General features: G+C 44.8%; 45 non-coding genes across 45 annotated transcripts; 27 read left to right on the top strand and 18 right to left on the bottom strand.

The window, feature by feature from the left end:
* Nucleotides 1-771: 771 nt before the first annotated feature.
* TRNAY-GUA (transfer RNA tyrosine (anticodon GUA)) lies at nucleotides 772-862 on the bottom strand. The gene is given in 2 exon segments: nucleotides 772-807; nucleotides 826-862. It is a non-coding gene; the product is annotated as a tRNA-Tyr (tRNA).
* A 130-nt stretch (nucleotides 863-992) lies between these two features.
* On the top strand, nucleotides 993-1064 carry TRNAD-GUC (transfer RNA aspartic acid (anticodon GUC)). The gene has a single exon. It is a non-coding gene; the product is annotated as a tRNA-Asp (tRNA).
* A 107-nt stretch (nucleotides 1065-1171) lies between these two features.
* On the top strand, nucleotides 1172-1243 carry TRNAD-GUC (transfer RNA aspartic acid (anticodon GUC)). Its single transcript has one exon. It is a non-coding gene; the product is annotated as a tRNA-Asp (tRNA).
* Nucleotides 1244-1908: 665 nt separating this feature from the next.
* Nucleotides 1909-1980, bottom strand: TRNAE-CUC (transfer RNA glutamic acid (anticodon CUC)). Its single transcript has one exon. It is a non-coding gene; the product is annotated as a tRNA-Glu (tRNA).
* A 195-nt stretch (nucleotides 1981-2175) lies between these two features.
* On the top strand, nucleotides 2176-2247 carry TRNAE-UUC (transfer RNA glutamic acid (anticodon UUC)). The gene has a single exon. It is a non-coding gene; the product is annotated as a tRNA-Glu (tRNA).
* Nucleotides 2248-3150: 903 nt separating this feature from the next.
* TRNAY-GUA (transfer RNA tyrosine (anticodon GUA)) lies at nucleotides 3151-3241 on the bottom strand. The gene is given in 2 exon segments: nucleotides 3151-3186; nucleotides 3205-3241. It is a non-coding gene; the product is annotated as a tRNA-Tyr (tRNA).
* A 130-nt stretch (nucleotides 3242-3371) lies between these two features.
* Nucleotides 3372-3443, top strand: TRNAD-GUC (transfer RNA aspartic acid (anticodon GUC)). Its single transcript has one exon. It is a non-coding gene; the product is annotated as a tRNA-Asp (tRNA).
* A 107-nt stretch (nucleotides 3444-3550) lies between these two features.
* TRNAD-GUC (transfer RNA aspartic acid (anticodon GUC)) lies at nucleotides 3551-3622 on the top strand. The gene has a single exon. It is a non-coding gene; the product is annotated as a tRNA-Asp (tRNA).
* A 665-nt stretch (nucleotides 3623-4287) lies between these two features.
* TRNAE-CUC (transfer RNA glutamic acid (anticodon CUC)) lies at nucleotides 4288-4359 on the bottom strand. Its single transcript has one exon. It is a non-coding gene; the product is annotated as a tRNA-Glu (tRNA).
* A 195-nt stretch (nucleotides 4360-4554) lies between these two features.
* TRNAE-UUC (transfer RNA glutamic acid (anticodon UUC)) lies at nucleotides 4555-4626 on the top strand. The gene has a single exon. It is a non-coding gene; the product is annotated as a tRNA-Glu (tRNA).
* Nucleotides 4627-5529: 903 nt separating this feature from the next.
* Nucleotides 5530-5620, bottom strand: TRNAY-GUA (transfer RNA tyrosine (anticodon GUA)). Its single transcript is given in 2 exon segments — nucleotides 5530-5565; nucleotides 5584-5620. It is a non-coding gene; the product is annotated as a tRNA-Tyr (tRNA).
* A 130-nt stretch (nucleotides 5621-5750) lies between these two features.
* On the top strand, nucleotides 5751-5822 carry TRNAD-GUC (transfer RNA aspartic acid (anticodon GUC)). Its single transcript has one exon. It is a non-coding gene; the product is annotated as a tRNA-Asp (tRNA).
* A 107-nt stretch (nucleotides 5823-5929) lies between these two features.
* On the top strand, nucleotides 5930-6001 carry TRNAD-GUC (transfer RNA aspartic acid (anticodon GUC)). Its single transcript has one exon. It is a non-coding gene; the product is annotated as a tRNA-Asp (tRNA).
* Nucleotides 6002-6666: 665 nt separating this feature from the next.
* Nucleotides 6667-6738, bottom strand: TRNAE-CUC (transfer RNA glutamic acid (anticodon CUC)). Its single transcript has one exon. It is a non-coding gene; the product is annotated as a tRNA-Glu (tRNA).
* Nucleotides 6739-6933: 195 nt separating this feature from the next.
* TRNAE-UUC (transfer RNA glutamic acid (anticodon UUC)) lies at nucleotides 6934-7005 on the top strand. Its single transcript has one exon. It is a non-coding gene; the product is annotated as a tRNA-Glu (tRNA).
* Nucleotides 7006-7908: 903 nt separating this feature from the next.
* Nucleotides 7909-7999, bottom strand: TRNAY-GUA (transfer RNA tyrosine (anticodon GUA)). The gene is given in 2 exon segments: nucleotides 7909-7944; nucleotides 7963-7999. It is a non-coding gene; the product is annotated as a tRNA-Tyr (tRNA).
* A 130-nt stretch (nucleotides 8000-8129) lies between these two features.
* Nucleotides 8130-8201, top strand: TRNAD-GUC (transfer RNA aspartic acid (anticodon GUC)). Its single transcript has one exon. It is a non-coding gene; the product is annotated as a tRNA-Asp (tRNA).
* A 107-nt stretch (nucleotides 8202-8308) lies between these two features.
* TRNAD-GUC (transfer RNA aspartic acid (anticodon GUC)) lies at nucleotides 8309-8380 on the top strand. The gene has a single exon. It is a non-coding gene; the product is annotated as a tRNA-Asp (tRNA).
* A 665-nt stretch (nucleotides 8381-9045) lies between these two features.
* On the bottom strand, nucleotides 9046-9117 carry TRNAE-CUC (transfer RNA glutamic acid (anticodon CUC)). The gene has a single exon. It is a non-coding gene; the product is annotated as a tRNA-Glu (tRNA).
* Nucleotides 9118-9312: 195 nt separating this feature from the next.
* On the top strand, nucleotides 9313-9384 carry TRNAE-UUC (transfer RNA glutamic acid (anticodon UUC)). Its single transcript has one exon. It is a non-coding gene; the product is annotated as a tRNA-Glu (tRNA).
* A 903-nt stretch (nucleotides 9385-10287) lies between these two features.
* On the bottom strand, nucleotides 10288-10378 carry TRNAY-GUA (transfer RNA tyrosine (anticodon GUA)). Its single transcript is given in 2 exon segments — nucleotides 10288-10323; nucleotides 10342-10378. It is a non-coding gene; the product is annotated as a tRNA-Tyr (tRNA).
* Nucleotides 10379-10508: 130 nt separating this feature from the next.
* TRNAD-GUC (transfer RNA aspartic acid (anticodon GUC)) lies at nucleotides 10509-10580 on the top strand. Its single transcript has one exon. It is a non-coding gene; the product is annotated as a tRNA-Asp (tRNA).
* Nucleotides 10581-10687: 107 nt separating this feature from the next.
* TRNAD-GUC (transfer RNA aspartic acid (anticodon GUC)) lies at nucleotides 10688-10759 on the top strand. The gene has a single exon. It is a non-coding gene; the product is annotated as a tRNA-Asp (tRNA).
* Nucleotides 10760-11424: 665 nt separating this feature from the next.
* TRNAE-CUC (transfer RNA glutamic acid (anticodon CUC)) lies at nucleotides 11425-11496 on the bottom strand. Its single transcript has one exon. It is a non-coding gene; the product is annotated as a tRNA-Glu (tRNA).
* Nucleotides 11497-11691: 195 nt separating this feature from the next.
* On the top strand, nucleotides 11692-11763 carry TRNAE-UUC (transfer RNA glutamic acid (anticodon UUC)). The gene has a single exon. It is a non-coding gene; the product is annotated as a tRNA-Glu (tRNA).
* A 903-nt stretch (nucleotides 11764-12666) lies between these two features.
* On the bottom strand, nucleotides 12667-12757 carry TRNAY-GUA (transfer RNA tyrosine (anticodon GUA)). Its single transcript is given in 2 exon segments — nucleotides 12667-12702; nucleotides 12721-12757. It is a non-coding gene; the product is annotated as a tRNA-Tyr (tRNA).
* A 130-nt stretch (nucleotides 12758-12887) lies between these two features.
* TRNAD-GUC (transfer RNA aspartic acid (anticodon GUC)) lies at nucleotides 12888-12959 on the top strand. Its single transcript has one exon. It is a non-coding gene; the product is annotated as a tRNA-Asp (tRNA).
* Nucleotides 12960-13066: 107 nt separating this feature from the next.
* On the top strand, nucleotides 13067-13138 carry TRNAD-GUC (transfer RNA aspartic acid (anticodon GUC)). Its single transcript has one exon. It is a non-coding gene; the product is annotated as a tRNA-Asp (tRNA).
* A 665-nt stretch (nucleotides 13139-13803) lies between these two features.
* TRNAE-CUC (transfer RNA glutamic acid (anticodon CUC)) lies at nucleotides 13804-13875 on the bottom strand. The gene has a single exon. It is a non-coding gene; the product is annotated as a tRNA-Glu (tRNA).
* Nucleotides 13876-14070: 195 nt separating this feature from the next.
* Nucleotides 14071-14142, top strand: TRNAE-UUC (transfer RNA glutamic acid (anticodon UUC)). The gene has a single exon. It is a non-coding gene; the product is annotated as a tRNA-Glu (tRNA).
* Nucleotides 14143-15045: 903 nt separating this feature from the next.
* On the bottom strand, nucleotides 15046-15136 carry TRNAY-GUA (transfer RNA tyrosine (anticodon GUA)). Its single transcript is given in 2 exon segments — nucleotides 15046-15081; nucleotides 15100-15136. It is a non-coding gene; the product is annotated as a tRNA-Tyr (tRNA).
* A 130-nt stretch (nucleotides 15137-15266) lies between these two features.
* Nucleotides 15267-15338, top strand: TRNAD-GUC (transfer RNA aspartic acid (anticodon GUC)). The gene has a single exon. It is a non-coding gene; the product is annotated as a tRNA-Asp (tRNA).
* A 107-nt stretch (nucleotides 15339-15445) lies between these two features.
* TRNAD-GUC (transfer RNA aspartic acid (anticodon GUC)) lies at nucleotides 15446-15517 on the top strand. The gene has a single exon. It is a non-coding gene; the product is annotated as a tRNA-Asp (tRNA).
* A 665-nt stretch (nucleotides 15518-16182) lies between these two features.
* On the bottom strand, nucleotides 16183-16254 carry TRNAE-CUC (transfer RNA glutamic acid (anticodon CUC)). Its single transcript has one exon. It is a non-coding gene; the product is annotated as a tRNA-Glu (tRNA).
* Nucleotides 16255-16449: 195 nt separating this feature from the next.
* On the top strand, nucleotides 16450-16521 carry TRNAE-UUC (transfer RNA glutamic acid (anticodon UUC)). The gene has a single exon. It is a non-coding gene; the product is annotated as a tRNA-Glu (tRNA).
* Nucleotides 16522-17424: 903 nt separating this feature from the next.
* On the bottom strand, nucleotides 17425-17515 carry TRNAY-GUA (transfer RNA tyrosine (anticodon GUA)). The gene is given in 2 exon segments: nucleotides 17425-17460; nucleotides 17479-17515. It is a non-coding gene; the product is annotated as a tRNA-Tyr (tRNA).
* A 130-nt stretch (nucleotides 17516-17645) lies between these two features.
* Nucleotides 17646-17717, top strand: TRNAD-GUC (transfer RNA aspartic acid (anticodon GUC)). Its single transcript has one exon. It is a non-coding gene; the product is annotated as a tRNA-Asp (tRNA).
* A 107-nt stretch (nucleotides 17718-17824) lies between these two features.
* Nucleotides 17825-17896, top strand: TRNAD-GUC (transfer RNA aspartic acid (anticodon GUC)). Its single transcript has one exon. It is a non-coding gene; the product is annotated as a tRNA-Asp (tRNA).
* Nucleotides 17897-18561: 665 nt separating this feature from the next.
* On the bottom strand, nucleotides 18562-18633 carry TRNAE-CUC (transfer RNA glutamic acid (anticodon CUC)). The gene has a single exon. It is a non-coding gene; the product is annotated as a tRNA-Glu (tRNA).
* A 195-nt stretch (nucleotides 18634-18828) lies between these two features.
* TRNAE-UUC (transfer RNA glutamic acid (anticodon UUC)) lies at nucleotides 18829-18900 on the top strand. The gene has a single exon. It is a non-coding gene; the product is annotated as a tRNA-Glu (tRNA).
* A 903-nt stretch (nucleotides 18901-19803) lies between these two features.
* TRNAY-GUA (transfer RNA tyrosine (anticodon GUA)) lies at nucleotides 19804-19894 on the bottom strand. The gene is given in 2 exon segments: nucleotides 19804-19839; nucleotides 19858-19894. It is a non-coding gene; the product is annotated as a tRNA-Tyr (tRNA).
* Nucleotides 19895-20024: 130 nt separating this feature from the next.
* Nucleotides 20025-20096, top strand: TRNAD-GUC (transfer RNA aspartic acid (anticodon GUC)). Its single transcript has one exon. It is a non-coding gene; the product is annotated as a tRNA-Asp (tRNA).
* A 107-nt stretch (nucleotides 20097-20203) lies between these two features.
* On the top strand, nucleotides 20204-20275 carry TRNAD-GUC (transfer RNA aspartic acid (anticodon GUC)). The gene has a single exon. It is a non-coding gene; the product is annotated as a tRNA-Asp (tRNA).
* A 665-nt stretch (nucleotides 20276-20940) lies between these two features.
* Nucleotides 20941-21012, bottom strand: TRNAE-CUC (transfer RNA glutamic acid (anticodon CUC)). The gene has a single exon. It is a non-coding gene; the product is annotated as a tRNA-Glu (tRNA).
* Nucleotides 21013-21207: 195 nt separating this feature from the next.
* Nucleotides 21208-21279, top strand: TRNAE-UUC (transfer RNA glutamic acid (anticodon UUC)). Its single transcript has one exon. It is a non-coding gene; the product is annotated as a tRNA-Glu (tRNA).
* The last annotated feature ends 677 nt before the right edge of the window (nucleotides 21280-21956 follow it).

Here is a 21956-nt window from a genome sequence, read left to right as displayed (position 1 = left end):
TACTGCTCCGAATGTGATTTCACGTTTTCACCCTCCTAGGGGGCAACGACCTGTCTACGTCCGTCAGGCGACGAGATGTGGCGCGGTGAATGTGAGAAGGGTGCGTGCGGTCTTGGACAATATAAGACACTGTACCGGCATTCGCCATACTGAGGAGTCATTAGGCCACATTTTATTTCTTTTAACTGCTATCATTTTGTTTGAAACCAAATGGATCATTGATCCTGACTAGCTCGGGGAAAGTTCGCATGGCCTTGAATTGCATGAAATGGCGAGCGGAAGAAAGGTCGTATTGTGCCGAGAAGACAAGAATAGCTAATAGCGTAGGGAAAATAGTTCCAGTTTAGAAGCATGCATCCACTGTGCAACCTTATTACTAAACAACATCGCGGGACGTGGGCAATTGGCAAGTCTCTCGACAGTTCTCGACCACTTGCGATGCGGTTCCTTTGCCTGCCGTATTTAGAGTTCGTACTGAGTAGTTCTTGATTAGAAGGTTAATCAGATCCTCATACTGTGGTAATTTGTTATATGGCAAGTACTCAACCTGAAGATGAACTGGATTCTCAAGACCTAGTCAGTACCCGTACATAAGTTTTCTAGTTCACAATCTCAAAGTCGTTTGATCCTCAAGCGTAGTAATCTAACTACCAGTAACACATTTCACGTAATGTAACTTAGCGGAAATAACGTTACCGGTGTGTTATTAATGATATGTGAACGACACTGTAAAGTAATGTTCCCGAAAGAGGTAATTGATTGTAAAATATCTCCTCCGGGCCGGATTTGAACCAGCGACCTATGGATGTCTGATGACTTTCTCCTCTACAGTCCACCGCTCTACCAACTGAGCTACCAGAGGCGATGTAGGTGAGTACTGAACTGTCATGTGTTGCAGAAAACACAAGTAGTTGTTCACGGCTCATGTTTTGAACGGTGTTGAATTATGTGCAGTGCTAAAGAAAACAATTCAGATTTACGACGATCAGATGTCCTCGGTAGTATAGTGGTCAGTATCCCCGCCTGTCACGCGGGAGACCGGGGTTCGATTCCACGCCGGGGAGGAATTTTTAACATATTGAGATAAAGGAATTGTGGTTGTTGGTGCACTAATACGCATCTCTTGTAACTGAATAAAGGAAAGAAATGAGACGAGATGAAGAATTTTGTATCCTCGGTAGTATAGTGGTCAGTATCCCCGCCTGTCACGCGGGAGACCGGGGTTCGATTCCCCGCCGGGGAGGTATTTTTGAAATCCTCAGGGAATTGGAGAATCAAATAAAGAAGACTTCAAATGTGAGAAAAATGACAGTTGAGCTCTTTTCAGATTGTTAGCCGATACTCAGAGAAATGCGGTAGCAATCATCATAATCATAACTGTGACCGCATTCAGGTATTTTCGTCTGCTGTCATGTCAGTTTCGACGTTCCGTTGTGCAATAACAGATGGCAGAGGAACGCGATGTGTGGCTGGGGGATCTTTCGTACGACATATAGTGCCGAATGGAAACCTATCTAACAAACACAGGAATACCGTTGCTGGGGTTGAAGCCACGATCATGGGATCTCTTCCACTGATCCACTGAGTTGTTGAAATTAGGTTCATTGTGTACTTACTCGTTTCTCAAGGAGCAAAACCCCTTAGAAACACTGATCATAAGAGAACAAGGACACATTGCGGCTCTTCCATGAATGAAGCTACCGTACTGGAAAAAGAAAGAGAACCTAATCGAAGGAGATCCAAGTCTAGTTTCCCCTTTCACCACGTGACTGTTCCATGTAATCACTACATTTGACATTACATATTCAGAGTTCACTTTCAGTACGGTCTCATCGTGAGTTCTAAGTTACAGTAATTGTTCTGCTCCGAAAAAGTGTTAAAATAAACAAAGAATGGATAAAATAAAATTTCCGGTACCGGGAATCGAACCCGAGCCTCCTGGGTGAGAGCCAGGTATCCTAGCCACTAGACCATACCGGACACAGCGCAAATTTAGAAACAAGTCAAACGCTGAGTGGCGGGAGTTAAGGGCTAAAGTTATTTTTTCTCTTCTCAAACGTGCGAATGACCACAAGAGATCTGTTTTGCTTGCTTCTAATAGGCGACCATTTAAAACTGCAGACCAGTTGGTGTATTGAACAAGTCTCGTGACTGTCTCAAAACATAGCCGTCGTCTCCGGTATGGTCTAGTGGCTAGGATACCTGGCTTTCACCCAGGAGGCTCGGGTTCGATTCCCGGTACCGGAATAGATTTTTGAAGCAAGATTAGGCTGCGCGTAGAAAATCTATTCGACATGGACATGGACAGCAGCTATCAACTCAACACAGCTACAGGCCTGTACTGTACAGCAAACCGCGCGTGCGCAACCGGCCGATTACTACTGCTCCGAATGTGATTTCACGTTTTCACCCTCCTAGGGGGCAACGACCTGTCTACGTCCGTCAGGCGACGAGATGTGGCGCGGTGAATGTGAGAAGGGTGCGTGCGGTCTTGGACAATATAAGACACTGTACCGGCATTCGCCATACTGAGGAGTCATTAGGCCACATTTTATTTCTTTTAACTGCTATCATTTTGTTTGAAACCAAATGGATCATTGATCCTGACTAGCTCGGGGAAAGTTCGCATGGCCTTGAATTGCATGAAATGGCGAGCGGAAGAAAGGTCGTATTGTGCCGAGAAGACAAGAATAGCTAATAGCGTAGGGAAAATAGTTCCAGTTTAGAAGCATGCATCCACTGTGCAACCTTATTACTAAACAACATCGCGGGACGTGGGCAATTGGCAAGTCTCTCGACAGTTCTCGACCACTTGCGATGCGGTTCCTTTGCCTGCCGTATTTAGAGTTCGTACTGAGTAGTTCTTGATTAGAAGGTTAATCAGATCCTCATACTGTGGTAATTTGTTATATGGCAAGTACTCAACCTGAAGATGAACTGGATTCTCAAGACCTAGTCAGTACCCGTACATAAGTTTTCTAGTTCACAATCTCAAAGTCGTTTGATCCTCAAGCGTAGTAATCTAACTACCAGTAACACATTTCACGTAATGTAACTTAGCGGAAATAACGTTACCGGTGTGTTATTAATGATATGTGAACGACACTGTAAAGTAATGTTCCCGAAAGAGGTAATTGATTGTAAAATATCTCCTCCGGGCCGGATTTGAACCAGCGACCTATGGATGTCTGATGACTTTCTCCTCTACAGTCCACCGCTCTACCAACTGAGCTACCAGAGGCGATGTAGGTGAGTACTGAACTGTCATGTGTTGCAGAAAACACAAGTAGTTGTTCACGGCTCATGTTTTGAACGGTGTTGAATTATGTGCAGTGCTAAAGAAAACAATTCAGATTTACGACGATCAGATGTCCTCGGTAGTATAGTGGTCAGTATCCCCGCCTGTCACGCGGGAGACCGGGGTTCGATTCCACGCCGGGGAGGAATTTTTAACATATTGAGATAAAGGAATTGTGGTTGTTGGTGCACTAATACGCATCTCTTGTAACTGAATAAAGGAAAGAAATGAGACGAGATGAAGAATTTTGTATCCTCGGTAGTATAGTGGTCAGTATCCCCGCCTGTCACGCGGGAGACCGGGGTTCGATTCCCCGCCGGGGAGGTATTTTTGAAATCCTCAGGGAATTGGAGAATCAAATAAAGAAGACTTCAAATGTGAGAAAAATGACAGTTGAGCTCTTTTCAGATTGTTAGCCGATACTCAGAGAAATGCGGTAGCAATCATCATAATCATAACTGTGACCGCATTCAGGTATTTTCGTCTGCTGTCATGTCAGTTTCGACGTTCCGTTGTGCAATAACAGATGGCAGAGGAACGCGATGTGTGGCTGGGGGATCTTTCGTACGACATATAGTGCCGAATGGAAACCTATCTAACAAACACAGGAATACCGTTGCTGGGGTTGAAGCCACGATCATGGGATCTCTTCCACTGATCCACTGAGTTGTTGAAATTAGGTTCATTGTGTACTTACTCGTTTCTCAAGGAGCAAAACCCCTTAGAAACACTGATCATAAGAGAACAAGGACACATTGCGGCTCTTCCATGAATGAAGCTACCGTACTGGAAAAAGAAAGAGAACCTAATCGAAGGAGATCCAAGTCTAGTTTCCCCTTTCACCACGTGACTGTTCCATGTAATCACTACATTTGACATTACATATTCAGAGTTCACTTTCAGTACGGTCTCATCGTGAGTTCTAAGTTACAGTAATTGTTCTGCTCCGAAAAAGTGTTAAAATAAACAAAGAATGGATAAAATAAAATTTCCGGTACCGGGAATCGAACCCGAGCCTCCTGGGTGAGAGCCAGGTATCCTAGCCACTAGACCATACCGGACACAGCGCAAATTTAGAAACAAGTCAAACGCTGAGTGGCGGGAGTTAAGGGCTAAAGTTATTTTTTCTCTTCTCAAACGTGCGAATGACCACAAGAGATCTGTTTTGCTTGCTTCTAATAGGCGACCATTTAAAACTGCAGACCAGTTGGTGTATTGAACAAGTCTCGTGACTGTCTCAAAACATAGCCGTCGTCTCCGGTATGGTCTAGTGGCTAGGATACCTGGCTTTCACCCAGGAGGCTCGGGTTCGATTCCCGGTACCGGAATAGATTTTTGAAGCAAGATTAGGCTGCGCGTAGAAAATCTATTCGACATGGACATGGACAGCAGCTATCAACTCAACACAGCTACAGGCCTGTACTGTACAGCAAACCGCGCGTGCGCAACCGGCCGATTACTACTGCTCCGAATGTGATTTCACGTTTTCACCCTCCTAGGGGGCAACGACCTGTCTACGTCCGTCAGGCGACGAGATGTGGCGCGGTGAATGTGAGAAGGGTGCGTGCGGTCTTGGACAATATAAGACACTGTACCGGCATTCGCCATACTGAGGAGTCATTAGGCCACATTTTATTTCTTTTAACTGCTATCATTTTGTTTGAAACCAAATGGATCATTGATCCTGACTAGCTCGGGGAAAGTTCGCATGGCCTTGAATTGCATGAAATGGCGAGCGGAAGAAAGGTCGTATTGTGCCGAGAAGACAAGAATAGCTAATAGCGTAGGGAAAATAGTTCCAGTTTAGAAGCATGCATCCACTGTGCAACCTTATTACTAAACAACATCGCGGGACGTGGGCAATTGGCAAGTCTCTCGACAGTTCTCGACCACTTGCGATGCGGTTCCTTTGCCTGCCGTATTTAGAGTTCGTACTGAGTAGTTCTTGATTAGAAGGTTAATCAGATCCTCATACTGTGGTAATTTGTTATATGGCAAGTACTCAACCTGAAGATGAACTGGATTCTCAAGACCTAGTCAGTACCCGTACATAAGTTTTCTAGTTCACAATCTCAAAGTCGTTTGATCCTCAAGCGTAGTAATCTAACTACCAGTAACACATTTCACGTAATGTAACTTAGCGGAAATAACGTTACCGGTGTGTTATTAATGATATGTGAACGACACTGTAAAGTAATGTTCCCGAAAGAGGTAATTGATTGTAAAATATCTCCTCCGGGCCGGATTTGAACCAGCGACCTATGGATGTCTGATGACTTTCTCCTCTACAGTCCACCGCTCTACCAACTGAGCTACCAGAGGCGATGTAGGTGAGTACTGAACTGTCATGTGTTGCAGAAAACACAAGTAGTTGTTCACGGCTCATGTTTTGAACGGTGTTGAATTATGTGCAGTGCTAAAGAAAACAATTCAGATTTACGACGATCAGATGTCCTCGGTAGTATAGTGGTCAGTATCCCCGCCTGTCACGCGGGAGACCGGGGTTCGATTCCACGCCGGGGAGGAATTTTTAACATATTGAGATAAAGGAATTGTGGTTGTTGGTGCACTAATACGCATCTCTTGTAACTGAATAAAGGAAAGAAATGAGACGAGATGAAGAATTTTGTATCCTCGGTAGTATAGTGGTCAGTATCCCCGCCTGTCACGCGGGAGACCGGGGTTCGATTCCCCGCCGGGGAGGTATTTTTGAAATCCTCAGGGAATTGGAGAATCAAATAAAGAAGACTTCAAATGTGAGAAAAATGACAGTTGAGCTCTTTTCAGATTGTTAGCCGATACTCAGAGAAATGCGGTAGCAATCATCATAATCATAACTGTGACCGCATTCAGGTATTTTCGTCTGCTGTCATGTCAGTTTCGACGTTCCGTTGTGCAATAACAGATGGCAGAGGAACGCGATGTGTGGCTGGGGGATCTTTCGTACGACATATAGTGCCGAATGGAAACCTATCTAACAAACACAGGAATACCGTTGCTGGGGTTGAAGCCACGATCATGGGATCTCTTCCACTGATCCACTGAGTTGTTGAAATTAGGTTCATTGTGTACTTACTCGTTTCTCAAGGAGCAAAACCCCTTAGAAACACTGATCATAAGAGAACAAGGACACATTGCGGCTCTTCCATGAATGAAGCTACCGTACTGGAAAAAGAAAGAGAACCTAATCGAAGGAGATCCAAGTCTAGTTTCCCCTTTCACCACGTGACTGTTCCATGTAATCACTACATTTGACATTACATATTCAGAGTTCACTTTCAGTACGGTCTCATCGTGAGTTCTAAGTTACAGTAATTGTTCTGCTCCGAAAAAGTGTTAAAATAAACAAAGAATGGATAAAATAAAATTTCCGGTACCGGGAATCGAACCCGAGCCTCCTGGGTGAGAGCCAGGTATCCTAGCCACTAGACCATACCGGACACAGCGCAAATTTAGAAACAAGTCAAACGCTGAGTGGCGGGAGTTAAGGGCTAAAGTTATTTTTTCTCTTCTCAAACGTGCGAATGACCACAAGAGATCTGTTTTGCTTGCTTCTAATAGGCGACCATTTAAAACTGCAGACCAGTTGGTGTATTGAACAAGTCTCGTGACTGTCTCAAAACATAGCCGTCGTCTCCGGTATGGTCTAGTGGCTAGGATACCTGGCTTTCACCCAGGAGGCTCGGGTTCGATTCCCGGTACCGGAATAGATTTTTGAAGCAAGATTAGGCTGCGCGTAGAAAATCTATTCGACATGGACATGGACAGCAGCTATCAACTCAACACAGCTACAGGCCTGTACTGTACAGCAAACCGCGCGTGCGCAACCGGCCGATTACTACTGCTCCGAATGTGATTTCACGTTTTCACCCTCCTAGGGGGCAACGACCTGTCTACGTCCGTCAGGCGACGAGATGTGGCGCGGTGAATGTGAGAAGGGTGCGTGCGGTCTTGGACAATATAAGACACTGTACCGGCATTCGCCATACTGAGGAGTCATTAGGCCACATTTTATTTCTTTTAACTGCTATCATTTTGTTTGAAACCAAATGGATCATTGATCCTGACTAGCTCGGGGAAAGTTCGCATGGCCTTGAATTGCATGAAATGGCGAGCGGAAGAAAGGTCGTATTGTGCCGAGAAGACAAGAATAGCTAATAGCGTAGGGAAAATAGTTCCAGTTTAGAAGCATGCATCCACTGTGCAACCTTATTACTAAACAACATCGCGGGACGTGGGCAATTGGCAAGTCTCTCGACAGTTCTCGACCACTTGCGATGCGGTTCCTTTGCCTGCCGTATTTAGAGTTCGTACTGAGTAGTTCTTGATTAGAAGGTTAATCAGATCCTCATACTGTGGTAATTTGTTATATGGCAAGTACTCAACCTGAAGATGAACTGGATTCTCAAGACCTAGTCAGTACCCGTACATAAGTTTTCTAGTTCACAATCTCAAAGTCGTTTGATCCTCAAGCGTAGTAATCTAACTACCAGTAACACATTTCACGTAATGTAACTTAGCGGAAATAACGTTACCGGTGTGTTATTAATGATATGTGAACGACACTGTAAAGTAATGTTCCCGAAAGAGGTAATTGATTGTAAAATATCTCCTCCGGGCCGGATTTGAACCAGCGACCTATGGATGTCTGATGACTTTCTCCTCTACAGTCCACCGCTCTACCAACTGAGCTACCAGAGGCGATGTAGGTGAGTACTGAACTGTCATGTGTTGCAGAAAACACAAGTAGTTGTTCACGGCTCATGTTTTGAACGGTGTTGAATTATGTGCAGTGCTAAAGAAAACAATTCAGATTTACGACGATCAGATGTCCTCGGTAGTATAGTGGTCAGTATCCCCGCCTGTCACGCGGGAGACCGGGGTTCGATTCCACGCCGGGGAGGAATTTTTAACATATTGAGATAAAGGAATTGTGGTTGTTGGTGCACTAATACGCATCTCTTGTAACTGAATAAAGGAAAGAAATGAGACGAGATGAAGAATTTTGTATCCTCGGTAGTATAGTGGTCAGTATCCCCGCCTGTCACGCGGGAGACCGGGGTTCGATTCCCCGCCGGGGAGGTATTTTTGAAATCCTCAGGGAATTGGAGAATCAAATAAAGAAGACTTCAAATGTGAGAAAAATGACAGTTGAGCTCTTTTCAGATTGTTAGCCGATACTCAGAGAAATGCGGTAGCAATCATCATAATCATAACTGTGACCGCATTCAGGTATTTTCGTCTGCTGTCATGTCAGTTTCGACGTTCCGTTGTGCAATAACAGATGGCAGAGGAACGCGATGTGTGGCTGGGGGATCTTTCGTACGACATATAGTGCCGAATGGAAACCTATCTAACAAACACAGGAATACCGTTGCTGGGGTTGAAGCCACGATCATGGGATCTCTTCCACTGATCCACTGAGTTGTTGAAATTAGGTTCATTGTGTACTTACTCGTTTCTCAAGGAGCAAAACCCCTTAGAAACACTGATCATAAGAGAACAAGGACACATTGCGGCTCTTCCATGAATGAAGCTACCGTACTGGAAAAAGAAAGAGAACCTAATCGAAGGAGATCCAAGTCTAGTTTCCCCTTTCACCACGTGACTGTTCCATGTAATCACTACATTTGACATTACATATTCAGAGTTCACTTTCAGTACGGTCTCATCGTGAGTTCTAAGTTACAGTAATTGTTCTGCTCCGAAAAAGTGTTAAAATAAACAAAGAATGGATAAAATAAAATTTCCGGTACCGGGAATCGAACCCGAGCCTCCTGGGTGAGAGCCAGGTATCCTAGCCACTAGACCATACCGGACACAGCGCAAATTTAGAAACAAGTCAAACGCTGAGTGGCGGGAGTTAAGGGCTAAAGTTATTTTTTCTCTTCTCAAACGTGCGAATGACCACAAGAGATCTGTTTTGCTTGCTTCTAATAGGCGACCATTTAAAACTGCAGACCAGTTGGTGTATTGAACAAGTCTCGTGACTGTCTCAAAACATAGCCGTCGTCTCCGGTATGGTCTAGTGGCTAGGATACCTGGCTTTCACCCAGGAGGCTCGGGTTCGATTCCCGGTACCGGAATAGATTTTTGAAGCAAGATTAGGCTGCGCGTAGAAAATCTATTCGACATGGACATGGACAGCAGCTATCAACTCAACACAGCTACAGGCCTGTACTGTACAGCAAACCGCGCGTGCGCAACCGGCCGATTACTACTGCTCCGAATGTGATTTCACGTTTTCACCCTCCTAGGGGGCAACGACCTGTCTACGTCCGTCAGGCGACGAGATGTGGCGCGGTGAATGTGAGAAGGGTGCGTGCGGTCTTGGACAATATAAGACACTGTACCGGCATTCGCCATACTGAGGAGTCATTAGGCCACATTTTATTTCTTTTAACTGCTATCATTTTGTTTGAAACCAAATGGATCATTGATCCTGACTAGCTCGGGGAAAGTTCGCATGGCCTTGAATTGCATGAAATGGCGAGCGGAAGAAAGGTCGTATTGTGCCGAGAAGACAAGAATAGCTAATAGCGTAGGGAAAATAGTTCCAGTTTAGAAGCATGCATCCACTGTGCAACCTTATTACTAAACAACATCGCGGGACGTGGGCAATTGGCAAGTCTCTCGACAGTTCTCGACCACTTGCGATGCGGTTCCTTTGCCTGCCGTATTTAGAGTTCGTACTGAGTAGTTCTTGATTAGAAGGTTAATCAGATCCTCATACTGTGGTAATTTGTTATATGGCAAGTACTCAACCTGAAGATGAACTGGATTCTCAAGACCTAGTCAGTACCCGTACATAAGTTTTCTAGTTCACAATCTCAAAGTCGTTTGATCCTCAAGCGTAGTAATCTAACTACCAGTAACACATTTCACGTAATGTAACTTAGCGGAAATAACGTTACCGGTGTGTTATTAATGATATGTGAACGACACTGTAAAGTAATGTTCCCGAAAGAGGTAATTGATTGTAAAATATCTCCTCCGGGCCGGATTTGAACCAGCGACCTATGGATGTCTGATGACTTTCTCCTCTACAGTCCACCGCTCTACCAACTGAGCTACCAGAGGCGATGTAGGTGAGTACTGAACTGTCATGTGTTGCAGAAAACACAAGTAGTTGTTCACGGCTCATGTTTTGAACGGTGTTGAATTATGTGCAGTGCTAAAGAAAACAATTCAGATTTACGACGATCAGATGTCCTCGGTAGTATAGTGGTCAGTATCCCCGCCTGTCACGCGGGAGACCGGGGTTCGATTCCACGCCGGGGAGGAATTTTTAACATATTGAGATAAAGGAATTGTGGTTGTTGGTGCACTAATACGCATCTCTTGTAACTGAATAAAGGAAAGAAATGAGACGAGATGAAGAATTTTGTATCCTCGGTAGTATAGTGGTCAGTATCCCCGCCTGTCACGCGGGAGACCGGGGTTCGATTCCCCGCCGGGGAGGTATTTTTGAAATCCTCAGGGAATTGGAGAATCAAATAAAGAAGACTTCAAATGTGAGAAAAATGACAGTTGAGCTCTTTTCAGATTGTTAGCCGATACTCAGAGAAATGCGGTAGCAATCATCATAATCATAACTGTGACCGCATTCAGGTATTTTCGTCTGCTGTCATGTCAGTTTCGACGTTCCGTTGTGCAATAACAGATGGCAGAGGAACGCGATGTGTGGCTGGGGGATCTTTCGTACGACATATAGTGCCGAATGGAAACCTATCTAACAAACACAGGAATACCGTTGCTGGGGTTGAAGCCACGATCATGGGATCTCTTCCACTGATCCACTGAGTTGTTGAAATTAGGTTCATTGTGTACTTACTCGTTTCTCAAGGAGCAAAACCCCTTAGAAACACTGATCATAAGAGAACAAGGACACATTGCGGCTCTTCCATGAATGAAGCTACCGTACTGGAAAAAGAAAGAGAACCTAATCGAAGGAGATCCAAGTCTAGTTTCCCCTTTCACCACGTGACTGTTCCATGTAATCACTACATTTGACATTACATATTCAGAGTTCACTTTCAGTACGGTCTCATCGTGAGTTCTAAGTTACAGTAATTGTTCTGCTCCGAAAAAGTGTTAAAATAAACAAAGAATGGATAAAATAAAATTTCCGGTACCGGGAATCGAACCCGAGCCTCCTGGGTGAGAGCCAGGTATCCTAGCCACTAGACCATACCGGACACAGCGCAAATTTAGAAACAAGTCAAACGCTGAGTGGCGGGAGTTAAGGGCTAAAGTTATTTTTTCTCTTCTCAAACGTGCGAATGACCACAAGAGATCTGTTTTGCTTGCTTCTAATAGGCGACCATTTAAAACTGCAGACCAGTTGGTGTATTGAACAAGTCTCGTGACTGTCTCAAAACATAGCCGTCGTCTCCGGTATGGTCTAGTGGCTAGGATACCTGGCTTTCACCCAGGAGGCTCGGGTTCGATTCCCGGTACCGGAATAGATTTTTGAAGCAAGATTAGGCTGCGCGTAGAAAATCTATTCGACATGGACATGGACAGCAGCTATCAACTCAACACAGCTACAGGCCTGTACTGTACAGCAAACCGCGCGTGCGCAACCGGCCGATTACTACTGCTCCGAATGTGATTTCACGTTTTCACCCTCCTAGGGGGCAACGACCTGTCTACGTCCGTCAGGCGACGAGATGTGGCGCGGTGAATGTGAGAAGGGTGCGTGCGGTCTTGGACAATATAAGACACTGTACCGGCATTCGCCATACTGAGGAGTCATTAGGCCACATTTTATTTCTTTTAACTGCTATCATTTTGTTTGAAACCAAATGGATCATTGATCCTGACTAGCTCGGGGAAAGTTCGCATGGCCTTGAATTGCATGAAATGGCGAGCGGAAGAAAGGTCGTATTGTGCCGAGAAGACAAGAATAGCTAATAGCGTAGGGAAAATAGTTCCAGTTTAGAAGCATGCATCCACTGTGCAACCTTATTACTAAACAACATCGCGGGACGTGGGCAATTGGCAAGTCTCTCGACAGTTCTCGACCACTTGCGATGCGGTTCCTTTGCCTGCCGTATTTAGAGTTCGTACTGAGTAGTTCTTGATTAGAAGGTTAATCAGATCCTCATACTGTGGTAATTTGTTATATGGCAAGTACTCAACCTGAAGATGAACTGGATTCTCAAGACCTAGTCAGTACCCGTACATAAGTTTTCTAGTTCACAATCTCAAAGTCGTTTGATCCTCAAGCGTAGTAATCTAACTACCAGTAACACATTTCACGTAATGTAACTTAGCGGAAATAACGTTACCGGTGTGTTATTAATGATATGTGAACGACACTGTAAAGTAATGTTCCCGAAAGAGGTAATTGATTGTAAAATATCTCCTCCGGGCCGGATTTGAACCAGCGACCTATGGATGTCTGATGACTTTCTCCTCTACAGTCCACCGCTCTACCAACTGAGCTACCAGAGGCGATGTAGGTGAGTACTGAACTGTCATGTGTTGCAGAAAACACAAGTAGTTGTTCACGGCTCATGTTTTGAACGGTGTTGAATTATGTGCAGTGCTAAAGAAAACAATTCAGATTTACGACGATCAGATGTCCTCGGTAGTATAGTGGTCAGTATCCCCGCCTGTCACGCGGGAGACCGGGGTTCGATTCCACGCCGGGGAGGAATTTTTAACATATTGAGATAAAGGAATTGTGGTTGTTGGTGCACTAATACGCATCTCTTGTAACTGAATAAAGGAAAGAAATGAGACGAGATGAAGAATTTTGTATCCTCGGTAGTATAGTGGTCAGTATCCCCGCCTGTCACGCGGGAGACCGGGGTTCGATTCCCCGCCGGGGAGGTATTTTTGAAATCCTCAGGGAATTGGAGAATCAAATAAAGAAGACTTCAAATGTGAGAAAAATGACAGTTGAGCTCTTTTCAGATTGTTAGCCGATACTCAGAGAAATGCGGTAGCAATCATCATAATCATAACTGTGACCGCATTCAGGTATTTTCGTCTGCTGTCATGTCAGTTTCGACGTTCCGTTGTGCAATAACAGATGGCAGAGGAACGCGATGTGTGGCTGGGGGATCTTTCGTACGACATATAGTGCCGAATGGAAACCTATCTAACAAACACAGGAATACCGTTGCTGGGGTTGAAGCCACGATCATGGGATCTCTTCCACTGATCCACTGAGTTGTTGAAATTAGGTTCATTGTGTACTTACTCGTTTCTCAAGGAGCAAAACCCCTTAGAAACACTGATCATAAGAGAACAAGGACACATTGCGGCTCTTCCATGAATGAAGCTACCGTACTGGAAAAAGAAAGAGAACCTAATCGAAGGAGATCCAAGTCTAGTTTCCCCTTTCACCACGTGACTGTTCCATGTAATCACTACATTTGACATTACATATTCAGAGTTCACTTTCAGTACGGTCTCATCGTGAGTTCTAAGTTACAGTAATTGTTCTGCTCCGAAAAAGTGTTAAAATAAACAAAGAATGGATAAAATAAAATTTCCGGTACCGGGAATCGAACCCGAGCCTCCTGGGTGAGAGCCAGGTATCCTAGCCACTAGACCATACCGGACACAGCGCAAATTTAGAAACAAGTCAAACGCTGAGTGGCGGGAGTTAAGGGCTAAAGTTATTTTTTCTCTTCTCAAACGTGCGAATGACCACAAGAGATCTGTTTTGCTTGCTTCTAATAGGCGACCATTTAAAACTGCAGACCAGTTGGTGTATTGAACAAGTCTCGTGACTGTCTCAAAACATAGCCGTCGTCTCCGGTATGGTCTAGTGGCTAGGATACCTGGCTTTCACCCAGGAGGCTCGGGTTCGATTCCCGGTACCGGAATAGATTTTTGAAGCAAGATTAGGCTGCGCGTAGAAAATCTATTCGACATGGACATGGACAGCAGCTATCAACTCAACACAGCTACAGGCCTGTACTGTACAGCAAACCGCGCGTGCGCAACCGGCCGATTACTACTGCTCCGAATGTGATTTCACGTTTTCACCCTCCTAGGGGGCAACGACCTGTCTACGTCCGTCAGGCGACGAGATGTGGCGCGGTGAATGTGAGAAGGGTGCGTGCGGTCTTGGACAATATAAGACACTGTACCGGCATTCGCCATACTGAGGAGTCATTAGGCCACATTTTATTTCTTTTAACTGCTATCATTTTGTTTGAAACCAAATGGATCATTGATCCTGACTAGCTCGGGGAAAGTTCGCATGGCCTTGAATTGCATGAAATGGCGAGCGGAAGAAAGGTCGTATTGTGCCGAGAAGACAAGAATAGCTAATAGCGTAGGGAAAATAGTTCCAGTTTAGAAGCATGCATCCACTGTGCAACCTTATTACTAAACAACATCGCGGGACGTGGGCAATTGGCAAGTCTCTCGACAGTTCTCGACCACTTGCGATGCGGTTCCTTTGCCTGCCGTATTTAGAGTTCGTACTGAGTAGTTCTTGATTAGAAGGTTAATCAGATCCTCATACTGTGGTAATTTGTTATATGGCAAGTACTCAACCTGAAGATGAACTGGATTCTCAAGACCTAGTCAGTACCCGTACATAAGTTTTCTAGTTCACAATCTCAAAGTCGTTTGATCCTCAAGCGTAGTAATCTAACTACCAGTAACACATTTCACGTAATGTAACTTAGCGGAAATAACGTTACCGGTGTGTTATTAATGATATGTGAACGACACTGTAAAGTAATGTTCCCGAAAGAGGTAATTGATTGTAAAATATCTCCTCCGGGCCGGATTTGAACCAGCGACCTATGGATGTCTGATGACTTTCTCCTCTACAGTCCACCGCTCTACCAACTGAGCTACCAGAGGCGATGTAGGTGAGTACTGAACTGTCATGTGTTGCAGAAAACACAAGTAGTTGTTCACGGCTCATGTTTTGAACGGTGTTGAATTATGTGCAGTGCTAAAGAAAACAATTCAGATTTACGACGATCAGATGTCCTCGGTAGTATAGTGGTCAGTATCCCCGCCTGTCACGCGGGAGACCGGGGTTCGATTCCACGCCGGGGAGGAATTTTTAACATATTGAGATAAAGGAATTGTGGTTGTTGGTGCACTAATACGCATCTCTTGTAACTGAATAAAGGAAAGAAATGAGACGAGATGAAGAATTTTGTATCCTCGGTAGTATAGTGGTCAGTATCCCCGCCTGTCACGCGGGAGACCGGGGTTCGATTCCCCGCCGGGGAGGTATTTTTGAAATCCTCAGGGAATTGGAGAATCAAATAAAGAAGACTTCAAATGTGAGAAAAATGACAGTTGAGCTCTTTTCAGATTGTTAGCCGATACTCAGAGAAATGCGGTAGCAATCATCATAATCATAACTGTGACCGCATTCAGGTATTTTCGTCTGCTGTCATGTCAGTTTCGACGTTCCGTTGTGCAATAACAGATGGCAGAGGAACGCGATGTGTGGCTGGGGGATCTTTCGTACGACATATAGTGCCGAATGGAAACCTATCTAACAAACACAGGAATACCGTTGCTGGGGTTGAAGCCACGATCATGGGATCTCTTCCACTGATCCACTGAGTTGTTGAAATTAGGTTCATTGTGTACTTACTCGTTTCTCAAGGAGCAAAACCCCTTAGAAACACTGATCATAAGAGAACAAGGACACATTGCGGCTCTTCCATGAATGAAGCTACCGTACTGGAAAAAGAAAGAGAACCTAATCGAAGGAGATCCAAGTCTAGTTTCCCCTTTCACCACGTGACTGTTCCATGTAATCACTACATTTGACATTACATATTCAGAGTTCACTTTCAGTACGGTCTCATCGTGAGTTCTAAGTTACAGTAATTGTTCTGCTCCGAAAAAGTGTTAAAATAAACAAAGAATGGATAAAATAAAATTTCCGGTACCGGGAATCGAACCCGAGCCTCCTGGGTGAGAGCCAGGTATCCTAGCCACTAGACCATACCGGACACAGCGCAAATTTAGAAACAAGTCAAACGCTGAGTGGCGGGAGTTAAGGGCTAAAGTTATTTTTTCTCTTCTCAAACGTGCGAATGACCACAAGAGATCTGTTTTGCTTGCTTCTAATAGGCGACCATTTAAAACTGCAGACCAGTTGGTGTATTGAACAAGTCTCGTGACTGTCTCAAAACATAGCCGTCGTCTCCGGTATGGTCTAGTGGCTAGGATACCTGGCTTTCACCCAGGAGGCTCGGGTTCGATTCCCGGTACCGGAATAGATTTTTGAAGCAAGATTAGGCTGCGCGTAGAAAATCTATTCGACATGGACATGGACAGCAGCTATCAACTCAACACAGCTACAGGCCTGTACTGTACAGCAAACCGCGCGTGCGCAACCGGCCGATTACTACTGCTCCGAATGTGATTTCACGTTTTCACCCTCCTAGGGGGCAACGACCTGTCTACGTCCGTCAGGCGACGAGATGTGGCGCGGTGAATGTGAGAAGGGTGCGTGCGGTCTTGGACAATATAAGACACTGTACCGGCATTCGCCATACTGAGGAGTCATTAGGCCACATTTTATTTCTTTTAACTGCTATCATTTTGTTTGAAACCAAATGGATCATTGATCCTGACTAGCTCGGGGAAAGTTCGCATGGCCTTGAATTGCATGAAATGGCGAGCGGAAGAAAGGTCGTATTGTGCCGAGAAGACAAGAATAGCTAATAGCGTAGGGAAAATAGTTCCAGTTTAGAAGCATGCATCCACTGTGCAACCTTATTACTAAACAACATCGCGGGACGTGGGCAATTGGCAAGTCTCTCGACAGTTCTCGACCACTTGCGATGCGGTTCCTTTGCCTGCCGTATTTAGAGTTCGTACTGAGTAGTTCTTGATTAGAAGGTTAATCAGATCCTCATACTGTGGTAATTTGTTATATGGCAAGTACTCAACCTGAAGATGAACTGGATTCTCAAGACCTAGTCAGTACCCGTACATAAGTTTTCTAGTTCACAATCTCAAAGTCGTTTGATCCTCAAGCGTAGTAATCTAACTACCAGTAACACATTTCACGTAATGTAACTTAGCGGAAATAACGTTACCGGTGTGTTATTAATGATATGTGAACGACACTGTAAAGTAATGTTCCCGAAAGAGGTAATTGATTGTAAAATATCTCCTCCGGGCCGGATTTGAACCAGCGACCTATGGATGTCTGATGACTTTCTCCTCTACAGTCCACCGCTCTACCAACTGAGCTACCAGAGGCGATGTAGGTGAGTACTGAACTGTCATGTGTTGCAGAAAACACAAGTAGTTGTTCACGGCTCATGTTTTGAACGGTGTTGAATTATGTGCAGTGCTAAAGAAAACAATTCAGATTTACGACGATCAGATGTCCTCGGTAGTATAGTGGTCAGTATCCCCGCCTGTCACGCGGGAGACCGGGGTTCGATTCCACGCCGGGGAGGAATTTTTAACATATTGAGATAAAGGAATTGTGGTTGTTGGTGCACTAATACGCATCTCTTGTAACTGAATAAAGGAAAGAAATGAGACGAGATGAAGAATTTTGTATCCTCGGTAGTATAGTGGTCAGTATCCCCGCCTGTCACGCGGGAGACCGGGGTTCGATTCCCCGCCGGGGAGGTATTTTTGAAATCCTCAGGGAATTGGAGAATCAAATAAAGAAGACTTCAAATGTGAGAAAAATGACAGTTGAGCTCTTTTCAGATTGTTAGCCGATACTCAGAGAAATGCGGTAGCAATCATCATAATCATAACTGTGACCGCATTCAGGTATTTTCGTCTGCTGTCATGTCAGTTTCGACGTTCCGTTGTGCAATAACAGATGGCAGAGGAACGCGATGTGTGGCTGGGGGATCTTTCGTACGACATATAGTGCCGAATGGAAACCTATCTAACAAACACAGGAATACCGTTGCTGGGGTTGAAGCCACGATCATGGGATCTCTTCCACTGATCCACTGAGTTGTTGAAATTAGGTTCATTGTGTACTTACTCGTTTCTCAAGGAGCAAAACCCCTTAGAAACACTGATCATAAGAGAACAAGGACACATTGCGGCTCTTCCATGAATGAAGCTACCGTACTGGAAAAAGAAAGAGAACCTAATCGAAGGAGATCCAAGTCTAGTTTCCCCTTTCACCACGTGACTGTTCCATGTAATCACTACATTTGACATTACATATTCAGAGTTCACTTTCAGTACGGTCTCATCGTGAGTTCTAAGTTACAGTAATTGTTCTGCTCCGAAAAAGTGTTAAAATAAACAAAGAATGGATAAAATAAAATTTCCGGTACCGGGAATCGAACCCGAGCCTCCTGGGTGAGAGCCAGGTATCCTAGCCACTAGACCATACCGGACACAGCGCAAATTTAGAAACAAGTCAAACGCTGAGTGGCGGGAGTTAAGGGCTAAAGTTATTTTTTCTCTTCTCAAACGTGCGAATGACCACAAGAGATCTGTTTTGCTTGCTTCTAATAGGCGACCATTTAAAACTGCAGACCAGTTGGTGTATTGAACAAGTCTCGTGACTGTCTCAAAACATAGCCGTCGTCTCCGGTATGGTCTAGTGGCTAGGATACCTGGCTTTCACCCAGGAGGCTCGGGTTCGATTCCCGGTACCGGAATAGATTTTTGAAGCAAGATTAGGCTGCGCGTAGAAAATCTATTCGACATGGACATGGACAGCAGCTATCAACTCAACACAGCTACAGGCCTGTACTGTACAGCAAACCGCGCGTGCGCAACCGGCCGATTACTACTGCTCCGAATGTGATTTCACGTTTTCACCCTCCTAGGGGGCAACGACCTGTCTACGTCCGTCAGGCGACGAGATGTGGCGCGGTGAATGTGAGAAGGGTGCGTGCGGTCTTGGACAATATAAGACACTGTACCGGCATTCGCCATACTGAGGAGTCATTAGGCCACATTTTATTTCTTTTAACTGCTATCATTTTGTTTGAAACCAAATGGATCATTGATCCTGACTAGCTCGGGGAAAGTTCGCATGGCCTTGAATTGCATGAAATGGCGAGCGGAAGAAAGGTCGTATTGTGCCGAGAAGACAAGAATAGCTAATAGCGTAGGGAAAATAGTTCCAGTTTAGAAGCATGCATCCACTGTGCAACCTTATTACTAAACAACATCGCGGGACGTGGGCAATTGGCAAGTCTCTCGACAGTTCTCGACCACTTGCGATGCGGTTCCTTTGCCTGCCGTATTTAGAGTTCGTACTGAGTAGTTCTTGATTAGAAGGTTAATCAGATCCTCATACTGTGGTAATTTGTTATATGGCAAGTACTCAACCTGAAGATGAACTGGATTCTCAAGACCTAGTCAGTACCCGTACATAAGTTTTCTAGTTCACAATCTCAAAGTCGTTTGATCCTCAAGCGTAGTAATCTAACTACCAGTAACACATTTCACGTAATGTAACTTAGCGGAAATAACGTTACCGGTGTGTTATTAATGATATGTGAACGACACTGTAAAGTAATGTTCCCGAAAGAGGTAATTGATTGTAAAATATCTCCTCCGGGCCGGATTTGAACCAGCGACCTATGGATGTCTGATGACTTTCTCCTCTACAGTCCACCGCTCTACCAACTGAGCTACCAGAGGCGATGTAGGTGAGTACTGAACTGTCATGTGTTGCAGAAAACACAAGTAGTTGTTCACGGCTCATGTTTTGAACGGTGTTGAATTATGTGCAGTGCTAAAGAAAACAATTCAGATTTACGACGATCAGATGTCCTCGGTAGTATAGTGGTCAGTATCCCCGCCTGTCACGCGGGAGACCGGGGTTCGATTCCACGCCGGGGAGGAATTTTTAACATATTGAGATAAAGGAATTGTGGTTGTTGGTGCACTAATACGCATCTCTTGTAACTGAATAAAGGAAAGAAATGAGACGAGATGAAGAATTTTGTATCCTCGGTAGTATAGTGGTCAGTATCCCCGCCTGTCACGCGGGAGACCGGGGTTCGATTCCCCGCCGGGGAGGTATTTTTGAAATCCTCAGGGAATTGGAGAATCAAATAAAGAAGACTTCAAATGTGAGAAAAATGACAGTTGAGCTCTTTTCAGATTGTTAGCCGATACTCAGAGAAATGCGGTAGCAATCATCATAATCATAACTGTGACCGCATTCAGGTATTTTCGTCTGCTGTCATGTCAGTTTCGACGTTCCGTTGTGCAATAACAGATGGCAGAGGAACGCGATGTGTGGCTGGGGGATCTTTCGTACGACATATAGTGCCGAATGGAAACCTATCTAACAAACACAGGAATACCGTTGCTGGGGTTGAAGCCACGATCATGGGATCTCTTCCACTGATCCACTGAGTTGTTGAAATTAGGTTCATTGTGTACTTACTCGTTTCTCAAGGAGCAAAACCCCTTAGAAACACTGATCATAAGAGAACAAGGACACATTGCGGCTCTTCCATGAATGAAGCTACCGTACTGGAAAAAGAAAGAGAACCTAATCGAAGGAGATCCAAGTCTAGTTTCCCCTTTCACCACGTGACTGTTCCATGTAATCACTACATTTGACATTACATATTCAGAGTTCACTTTCAGTACGGTCTCATCGTGAGTTCTAAGTTACAGTAATTGTTCTGCTCCGAAAAAGTGTTAAAATAAACAAAGAATGGATAAAATAAAATTTCCGGTACCGGGAATCGAACCCGAGCCTCCTGGGTGAGAGCCAGGTATCCTAGCCACTAGACCATACCGGACACAGCGCAAATTTAGAAACAAGTCAAACGCTGAGTGGCGGGAGTTAAGGGCTAAAGTTATTTTTTCTCTTCTCAAACGTGCGAATGACCACAAGAGATCTGTTTTGCTTGCTTCTAATAGGCGACCATTTAAAACTGCAGACCAGTTGGTGTATTGAACAAGTCTCGTGACTGTCTCAAAACATAGCCGTCGTCTCCGGTATGGTCTAGTGGCTAGGATACCTGGCTTTCACCCAGGAGGCTCGGGTTCGATTCCCGGTACCGGAATAGATTTTTGAAGCAAGATTAGGCTGCGCGTAGAAAATCTATTCGACATGGACATGGACAGCAGCTATCAACTCAACACAGCTACAGGCCTGTACTGTACAGCAAACCGCGCGTGCGCAACCGGCCGATTACTACTGCTCCGAATGTGATTTCACGTTTTCACCCTCCTAGGGGGCAACGACCTGTCTACGTCCGTCAGGCGACGAGATGTGGCGCGGTGAATGTGAGAAGGGTGCGTGCGGTCTTGGACAATATAAGACACTGTACCGGCATTCGCCATACTGAGGAGTCATTAGGCCACATTTTATTTCTTTTAACTGCTATCATTTTGTTTGAAACCAAATGGATCATTGATCCTGACTAGCTCGGGGAAAGTTCGCATGGCCTTGAATTGCATGAAATGGCGAGCGGAAGAAAGGTCGTATTGTGCCGAGAAGACAAGAATAGCTAATAGCGTAGGGAAAATAGTTCCAGTTTAGAAGCATGCATCCACTGTGCAACCTTATTACTAAACAACATCGCGGGACGTGGGCAATTGGCAAGTCTCTCGACAGTTCTCGACCACTTGCGATGCGGTTCCTTTGCCTGCCGTATTTAGAGTTCGTACTGAGTAGTTCTTGATTAGAAGGTTAATCAGATCCTCATACTGTGGTAATTTGTTATATGGCAAGTACTCA

The sequence above is a fragment of the Anabrus simplex genome, chromosome 8 (assembly GCF_040414725.1).
Source record: "Anabrus simplex isolate iqAnaSimp1 chromosome 8, ASM4041472v1, whole genome shotgun sequence".
Classification (NCBI taxonomy): Eukaryota; Metazoa; Arthropoda; class Insecta; order Orthoptera; family Tettigoniidae; genus Anabrus; species Anabrus simplex.
This window is presented reverse-complemented; position numbering and strand designations above follow the sequence as displayed.